Raw genomic sequence first — 9,217 nt, forward strand, 5'->3', positions numbered from 1 at the left:
AAGTTGGATGAATCATGACAAGAGGAGCCTGCTGCCTGTTATCCAGGGAGGATCCATCTGCGTCAATCTGCTGCCAAAATAAGGAGTCGATCTACTCTACAGTCAAGGTCTGTTTCAATTGAATCAAGAGACAGCTATTGGCTTCTCACTGTAAATATGCACACGTTTTATGAGGTTTTAATTCCTTTTTTGGAAAAACTATTTATACTGGCCCCTCTACTGTCACTCTGATGACCCCACATGATTCCAGTTATTATATCAACTTCTCAAATAAAGTAGAATACATTGTTATTTGAAAATAGCTTCCAGTTTGAGTTCAGAATAAACAAATGATTCACAGCTCACACATGCTCGTCGTGTCTGTCGGTCCCCAGTTGAGAGGAATTAGTCAAACCAACAACAGTGACTGGTTCCCACAGTGTCAGAGCTGCTCCTCTGGCTGCTGTCTGACCAAAACATCAATCTAGAAGTTGGCAGGGATGTTAAATAGCTTACAGGTCAGATAGCTGTTAATGTGACACAGAGGAGATTAGATTGGCCCAAGTTATTTAACTGTTTTTTTTATAACCCCACCAAATGTATAAATGTCCTCTCAGCTACATCAAATTTGGAGATTTGTGGATGCTATTTAAAAAAAACTAGGGCTGTTAATCCATTCAAATATTTAATCGCAATTAATCGCATGATTGTCCATAGTTAATCACGATTAATTGCAAATTAATCGTGATTAACATTTTTTTATCTGTTCAAAATGTAACTGAAAGGGAGATTTGTCAAGTATTTAATACTCTTATCAACATGGGAGTTAAAACAAATTTGCGTTAACGTGTTATTATCGCATTCATTTTGACAGGTCTGAAAAAAAAGAAAACAGGAAAGTATTATTAAGTTATAAAAACATTTTTAGTTGCATTTTTCCTAAGAATGACACAGCTACCCAACAAGTTATTGTTTATTAAACCTGTAAATAATAGATTTTGGGCCACTTGAGGGCAGCAGAAACAAGTTGTGAGCGTAACATTGACATATCATCGTTTTTTAAGTTGATATGTTGAACTTGTTAGCAAACAGTTGCTTATTTACACAACCAGCAGTTACCGAACAACATTATCATTCATTAGGAGTCTCAGGAGTTTGTGTCCATCTGATTAATATAAGTCCAATATTCACTCTCTGTTAGCTCTGATTTGGTCTCCACCAACTCCTGAGGGAAATATCTGTCTCTTTAGCTGCTAAATGCTCCACTATGTTCACCAGCTAGTCTCTAACTGTGTCTGTCTGCTGTTTGGTGCTGAGCAGGTAGTGAACAGTGGGCTTTTAATAACTTTTTTCTCTGAAAACACCTGCCTGCTGCAGTTGAAAACAAGGACATGAGAGTGGCGACAGTGAACCAAAACAGTAAAGTTGATGTAAAACCAAAAAAATGACAGAAAGACACTAAAATGCTCTGTCGATCGGAGGGGATCTACAGAGTTGGGTTATAATCTGTTGGTTAATCATTACAAGTACCAACTGCTGTTTCTCAGAGGAAAAGCTTACTACAACCACATGCCTATATGTGTACACAAATTACTGTGAAATAAGAATACAGTTCTCATTCTCATCTGAAAATGTATCTACTGATGTTAAAGAACATGTTGACTTTCACCTCGCGGGAAAATCACTTCCCCGTCTGAGTTTCATCCACATGAGTCGCTCCATTCAGACTGTGCAGTCGCCCGACAATTGCTGTTTCCCACCAAACCTTTCCACATGGATGAAGCCTGAGAACCACGGAGCTGTTTTAATGTTTCAAAAAACACCTTGAAAAACATCAGTATATAAAAGTCAGATCTGTGAACATATTTATTTGGAAATTGCATCAATTTACCAACTTTGTTACGATACAAATTAAATAATTTGAATGTCTTTTAGTGGCATTTTACATTTGCAGACATTTCCTTTATCAAATCCTAGTACAAACATGAAATTTTGATTTAGCAAACTGAAGATGCCCTAATGAAAACAGCCTTTTCCTTTAGCTGATTATAGTCTGCTTCGTAAATAATAAGCAATCTAAATTCAAAATGCTTAAGTACAACAAACTAATGACTGAACTGAAATATTTTGAGGTTATAGTGCATGCTTATGATTAGTGTCCCTAAATACAACAAGCTTGTGCGCTGAGAGAATTTACTACAGAATTATTTCATTAGATTTTCTGTGGTTCATTTTTATGAAACATTAATTTTATGACATAATAACAGCTGCAGGTTAAACTTTAATGCTGAGATCCAGGTTGACAAATGATATGCTCATTTATTGCATTAGAATACGATCACTGATGAAATTAAAGGCAACCTGCTCAAAATATGCAGGGTGGTCAAACTACAGGCTCACTTATATTTGCTTATAAATGTTGAGATTGCAAAGAAAGTGTAAATTGTGTGTATGACTAATCTTCCCTTTGGGACTGAACAATGACTCACATTTCCCTCCTGGGACACTTAGATTTTCCTTCAATCAACACCACAAACACATGGACTCTGTCGACCTCCTCCATCACAAACCTTCTGCGACGTACACAAACAAAGAAGCAGTCTCAGAGCTTCTCACTGATCCCAGGCAGCTGGATGTTTCAGGTGGACCCTCTCTGCCATCTGCCTGGCGCTGTACAGAGACACTCCCATCCCCACTGTGGCCATCGTCATGGCGATGGGATCGATGAGGCTGCTCTGTGGCTGCATCCGGAGCTCACCTGAGACCTGCCTCTGCACACAGGACGGACAGAAAGATGAAGACAGGCAATACTTTAACACAGACTATAGTCTTTTTTTCCCCACATTAAAGCCACAGTGTGTATCATTTCTATGTGATTGTGGCAGCGTTCAAAGTATTCTGCGGGCACATGTTTTGTGTTTGTTGAAAAAAAAAATATTTTTATTTTTTGTCTTTTCTAGCCACCACACTAAAGGCCCTGACCTGCGTGTGTCCCGCACCGTCGGCTCTAGTTTGCCCGTGTCGGTGGCTTTTCGGCCGATTCAGCATGTTGGCAGCGGAGCCCGTCGGCGAGAGAAATCACTCTGATCGGCTGTTCAACTAACTAAATACCTCACTCGGTTATACTCCCAAGACAACGGACACCGTGGACACCACGGTGCGACGACTGGGGCTCCCCCATCCACATCGTCCAGAAGAGCTGCCGTTGACAGCAGGCGACCGAGTCGGTCAGTGTGCACGTCGGCTTGGGAGTATGACCGAGCTAGATAGTTATATAGTTAGTTAGTTGAAGGAGAACACAGGTAACATTAGGCCGATAATGTCTCTAGTGTTTGCTTTGGAGATAAGTTTTACTTTGTGACGGTAGTTTTGGTATGCTAATGTCGAGCCGGTAGCTAGCTAGCTAACAGAAGCAACCGGCAAGTTATGTAAACAAACGCTATAACGTGGGCTTCAGAATAAAGTGGGCATTTATTTTCTTAGCGACCCTGTCTTTGAACGATCTGAATGAGACAGCAGAGGAGGAGATTCAGGGGATCAGAGAGGGGAGAGGACAGGAGATGGGGAGACAGAGACAGGTGATCAGAGAGGGGAGAGGACGGGAGATGGGAAGACAAAGACAGGTGATCAGAGAGGGGAGAGGACGGGAGATGGAAAGACAGAGACAGGTGATCAGAGAGGGGAGGAGACGGGAGATGGGGAGACAGAGACAGGTGATCAGAGAGGGGAGGGGACGGGAGATGGGGAGTCAGAGACAGGTGATCACAGAGGGTAGAGGACGGGAGATGGGGAGACAGTCAGCTGCAGCTGGACTCAGTGCCTGTCGGTGGGATCTTTCAGTGCCACTAGCCAGCGCTGCAGTAACGTTACTGATCTCCGTTTCAGCTGCAGTGTATGAAATGGACTGTTTTGTCCTTGGTTTTAACATAGTAAAACTCATCTTTACATCCAGGAGCAATACAATGTCCCCCCTTTTGTTTTCTTCTGTCCTGTGTCTCCTCAGTCCTCGTCTTTCACGGTCTCTACCGTTGTATCTGTGTAATTCAGCCGAGCCGACCAACCTCGTGACGTCACAGGCTGGAGTACTGTAACATGCACACTCTTGTCACGAAAGATGAAACAAAAGTTATTTTTTTCTTTTAAATGCTGGCAGTTGTCATGTTTGTTATATAATTGTTCATTATATTGGAGATCCATTTAGTAAACCAGCTTCACTTGTTTGACTGATTCATTTCCACATTAAGCGAATCAGTGCACAAGAGGAGAAACAGACATGAGGAAAGCAAGCCAATGAGTAAAGTCAAGAGGAAAAACACAGAAGGCTCTTCTCATTTTTCATCTTCATCTCAACGGATCGTTCCAACACCGATATTTTCACAACGACATGAACATCTGGAATGAAGCTAAGTGGTGAGCGAAACTGGTGTGAAAATGGTCGGCAGACGCTGCTTTATTTCATGTAGCCTACGTATCATAACAACGGCTTGTATATCCGCAGTCCTCGGTCTTCCGGTTTCCCTTTTTGGATGAGGAATACAGACTACCACTACCTGCTGGTGTGGAGAGTTATTTCCTCTCACGCAGGCACATATCGTACGTGATAGTTGGCTGTCGGCATATATACTTTGAGGAGTGTTCAAATGTAACTTGGTGTGTCTGGGCCTTAATGTGGCCCACCACTTCAGTCCAGACCTAAATATCTCAAAAACTACTGGATGGATATTAGACAGATATTAATTTTCCTCTCTGGATTAATTGTAATAACTTTGGTGACTTTCCAACCATATTATCAGGTCAAAAATGATAATTTGTCCAATAGAGTGCTGCAGGGATGACGTATTTTTGTAGGCCAACCAGGAAGTTAGCGTCGTCCTGGTTCCCTCGACAAAAAGCCAATGAGATTGTTCCATTGGGTTTTGGATTATTGCAGAAAATAAGCTCTGTGGCAAACACACGTTTATGATACTTACACGTTTTGTTAAGCAAGATAATCTTCACAAATGAACACCAATTTTAGGGTTTTTGAAGAGCGAATGCATCGCCAGAAGTAAAAAGCTAACATGTAGCCACATGTAGCAACCGCCTTTTATAAGACACATAAATGCTTCAAAATTCACCAGTGGGGTATTTATTGATGTATTTTATGTCGTAGAACAAAACGTTAAAATCTCTTTAACTTGTATTAACTACAGACCTTATTTCAGGCATCTAACTAAAAACCCATTGACTTCCAGACGATGGAACAGGAAGTGCTAAAATGCTAACTCATTTCCGGGTTTTAGGACTCATTCCTGTGGCACTCTATACTTTGGTTTATGACCAAATATCTTCCAATCTAATGATGTTCCCATCAGCCTCAGTTGTACTATGTGTTTAGTGCTAATTAGCAAATGTTAGCATGCTAACATGATGGACTAAAATGGTGAACATGGTAAACATTATACCTGCTAAACGCCTGCATGCTGTCTTTAAATATATCTATATATAAGTATCATATAATGTCTTTTCCATTTGTACTTGTCTGTAACTGTGAATATTGCCACCTAAATGCCTCCTGTTTGTCTGAAACTGGCTGTCCCTCAGAAATCATTGGGATGGTTTGGGTGTGGTGAGACAGTCAGCTGAAGATTAAGTTGAGACTTTATTAGTCACAGAGTCAAAAAGTCAGTGGAGGCGGAAATTACAAATTACTTTGCTTCAATCAAATTGAGTTCAGTTCAGTACGAAGATTTGTAGTCAGTGACTGGACACACAAGCTCTGTTTCTTATCGCATCATGAAGTTAGGAATCTTTCAGAAAGCTTTTAAAGCCAGTAAATATAAAATGTAATTTAAAAAATGTCAGACTTTGGCACCCTGAAATGGTAGTCTCAGAAAATGCTCTCTTTTGTGTATAAATAAATAAATAAATAAATAAATAAAAGCTGCCTGGCCTTGTGCAGCCTCTTACACAAGCTGTGAAGTTGAGTCTGAACAGGTTATATAACGTAGCCTCCCGAGATGAGCTGCATCAGCTCTCTGTAAAATATTAATTTACTTGTCCTCTCTAAATTTAAAGCATTTCTGTGAAGAATGTATGAGGATGAGGATGAGGATAATCTGTCAAGTATTTACAACAAATATGTTTACTTTCACTGAGTGGATTGATTTATTTGTGCTACAACATATTTCTCTGTGTGAAGCTATAAATAAAATCAAACTTTAGTGCTGTGAGTGGTTGTGACCCACCTGGAGGAGACGGAAGTATCCCGGAGTCAGTCTGCCCAGTCTGATGATCATTTCTGCTGCTGGAGCTCCTCAGATGAGCCAACAACCTTCCTGCAGGGGAAGAAACACCGTCATCACTCCTCCACAAGTTTATGTTTACACTGTAGGAAGTATTCCATTTCAATCCCAACACTTTTCTAATTTTGGTCTGTGACTCCTCAGAACAAAGCTGTTTTTACATGTCAACACTTCAATCAAAGAGGGAATTTCTCCTTTCAGTCTGTTATATGTGAATATTTTTTTAAAGGATCTGAGGAGGTAAAAGTACCCAGTATTTTGTTGAGTAAAGTCAGACAAAATGTACGTATACTTTTCTGTAGCAGAAATATGTTTGTTCATCTTGTGACCCCTGAGATTGATCTCGAGACCCCTTTAATAGCAACTTCAAACCTTAAAATCACTGATCTTAAAAAAGATGTAATGATATTTTTGGGACATTTAGCCGTCTAGTTTATCGGCAGACAATCTGGAGATTTAAGAGAAAAAGTTTTGTAATTTACTTTAAAAAGAAAATAATACAAAGGTTCTCGCAGCATGCAAAACTCTCAATCTTTTGTACTTTCACTTGAGTGCTTTTCATCATAAGTCATTTCACTCTTTTTAAAAGTAATATTCTAATCAATACAATATTCAAGCAGCCCTTCCACATCTGGACATTGCCTGTTGTTTCTAGTAAAATATCTTTAAATATAGTTTTTATCCCTGTGTGTTAAATATGAATGTTAATCACCCGTTAGTACAGACAGAAGCCAAATTCATTATTTCTAACACAATTCTTAAACACAACAAAACTTGTCACAATCAAGCAAAAGTTGTTAGAATTATATCTCATTCTCGCTGATGCTTTAAAAACTTAAAATAATCAACTTTATGTAAAATGTGAATATAAAAAAAATGAAGTTGTACCAAATAACCAAAGAGTTATTTAGGTGAAACAAAGCCTGACTCACAGTTAGAAGTTAACGGGTCCTCTGGGAGTTGACCAGCACCCATCAGCCTCACCCTCATCGACGGCTGTAGCAGCTCAGTCAGACAGACAGCATGTGAAGCCCCTCAGCAGCCTGAACAAACAGTGGCAGCCTGTCGTATACTGAAGAGGGCTCCTGTGTGTCCCTGCTCTTTTGTACAGTGTGAACGTCCCAGTGTCTGACGGGGCTCACAAAGCTGCATGAAAAACCGCGGCCTGTCAGAGATGATTTGGTCATCCAGCCAGTCAAATGGGTGAGAGCAGAGAGAGAGGAAGAAGAGGCTCTGTGCAGCATGTTGCACGCTTGAAGGAACATGTGTGTTAATGCGCTGCAGTGACTTATGTAACCCAAAAACACTATAGAGAAAATACTTTTTAACAACTGTCCTAAATGGAGCTTCTGGCGGGCCACAGCTGCCAAACACAAAGCAGCCTTTGACATGAGGATTACAGGACAGAATTACACTTTTTTTATGTTTAAAGCAATTTAGTGGTTGATGTTACATAAGGCCTCAGTTTCCAGGATGCCATATTGATTGTTCAGGGTTGATTCTATAAACAAAGCATGTTGGAGAAGTAAAGAAACATTTGAATTATATGTTTAATGGTCTGAAAGTTGTGTAAAAAAGGTTTACAAATCAAATTCATTTTCATGTTATCTAAAAAACACTTGTTGTATTGTTTTATTTATTAATATACAGTGGAAACCGGTTACAGTGATCAACCGCTTATATGAATCAAAAAGCTTGGGACAGAATCATTCCTATACAAATGATGTTTAAATAATTTGACAACATATGGAAACATGGTAATTCTTTGCTACCATGATAGGCCTACTGTATTTCATGGCATTGATAGCCTATAGTTTACTTTCAGGCCTGTTAAAAGTTTAAAAATGCACTGAAACCACTGCTAAGCTACTGTTTCAGGCTAAAGCCTAATTATAATTTGAACTACAGTAAGCTATATTTTATATTGTGGATTATAGTGTATTTCAATGTACAGTAATTTAATTTGTACTGTAATTTGAAAAGCATTTGAAACATCAGTACTGCATTTTGAAACCGTCCATAAGACTCAGTAGATAACTCTCCGTTTCATTACTTTATATTCATGTAACACAGAAATAAAGAGAAATCTAGAAAAAGAAAAAAATGGTTATAATAATCATCTGCTTATAGTGATCAATTTGACCCAGACAGACATGATCACTATAAGGTTTCCACTGTGTATTTTAACAGTTGTGTGTGTGTGTGTGTGTGTGTGTGTGTGTGTGTGTGTGTGTGTGCGTGTGTGTGTGTGTGTGTGTGTGTGTAAGGGATTGGAGGTGGACTAGACTACAAGGTGCTGATTGTGCACATCAAGTGACCTCATGTCTGCAGTTACTGCCAAAGTAGAATAAAACTCTTCAGTAGACGCTGGGAATGAATAAGAAATAAACAACTATTGTTGTTGATGTTAACCCCTTAACACCACTACAGCCCGCCACCTATTCTGTCATTCAGAGGTCATAGCGGGCTCAGCTAGAGTGAAGATACTGGTATCATATGAACCTATAAAACCTAAAGAATCCATCAGTACCCACCATGTCATACTAGCTTGTCGAGAAGAATGCTAAATAACGCTATAAAGGTGTGCTAAATTTTGCCGAAGAAAACTGGCATGGCAATTTTCAAAGGGGTCCCTTGACCTCGGACCTCAAGATATGTGAATGTAAATGGGTTTTATGGGTACCCACGAGTCTCCCCGTTACAGACATGCCCACTTTATGATAATCACATGCAGTTTAGGGCAAAAAACATGTAGTTATTTGCATGCAGTATAAATGTGTTATTCTCTCCTATTCTAAAATGGTGTATTTGAATATTTCTGCATACTGGGGTCCTTAAAAACTTGAATTACATAAAGTGGGTATCACTGTAAAGCTGAGACTCTTGTGGATCCAATGAGCCCATCTGTATTCATGTGTGATGATGTTAGTCCCCATAGTAGACCATTTCATTGT

At 39.5% G+C, this 9,217-nt stretch overlaps 1 long non-coding RNA gene across 1 annotated transcript; it reads right to left on the minus strand.

Annotated features, from left to right (window-relative positions):
* Positions 1-1,821: 1,821 nt before the first annotated feature.
* LOC119502813 lies at positions 1,822-7,439 on the minus strand. The gene is made up of 3 exons (XR_005210178.1): positions 7,196-7,439; positions 6,207-6,296; positions 1,822-2,750 (listed from the first exon to the last, which is right to left on the minus strand). It is a non-coding gene; the product is annotated as an uncharacterized LOC119502813 (long non-coding RNA).
* Positions 7,440-9,217: the final 1,778 nt, after the last annotated feature.

The sequence above is a fragment of the Sebastes umbrosus genome, chromosome 15 (genome assembly GCF_015220745.1).
Source record: "Sebastes umbrosus isolate fSebUmb1 chromosome 15, fSebUmb1.pri, whole genome shotgun sequence".
NCBI lineage: Eukaryota > Metazoa > Chordata > Actinopteri > Perciformes > Sebastidae > Sebastes > Sebastes umbrosus.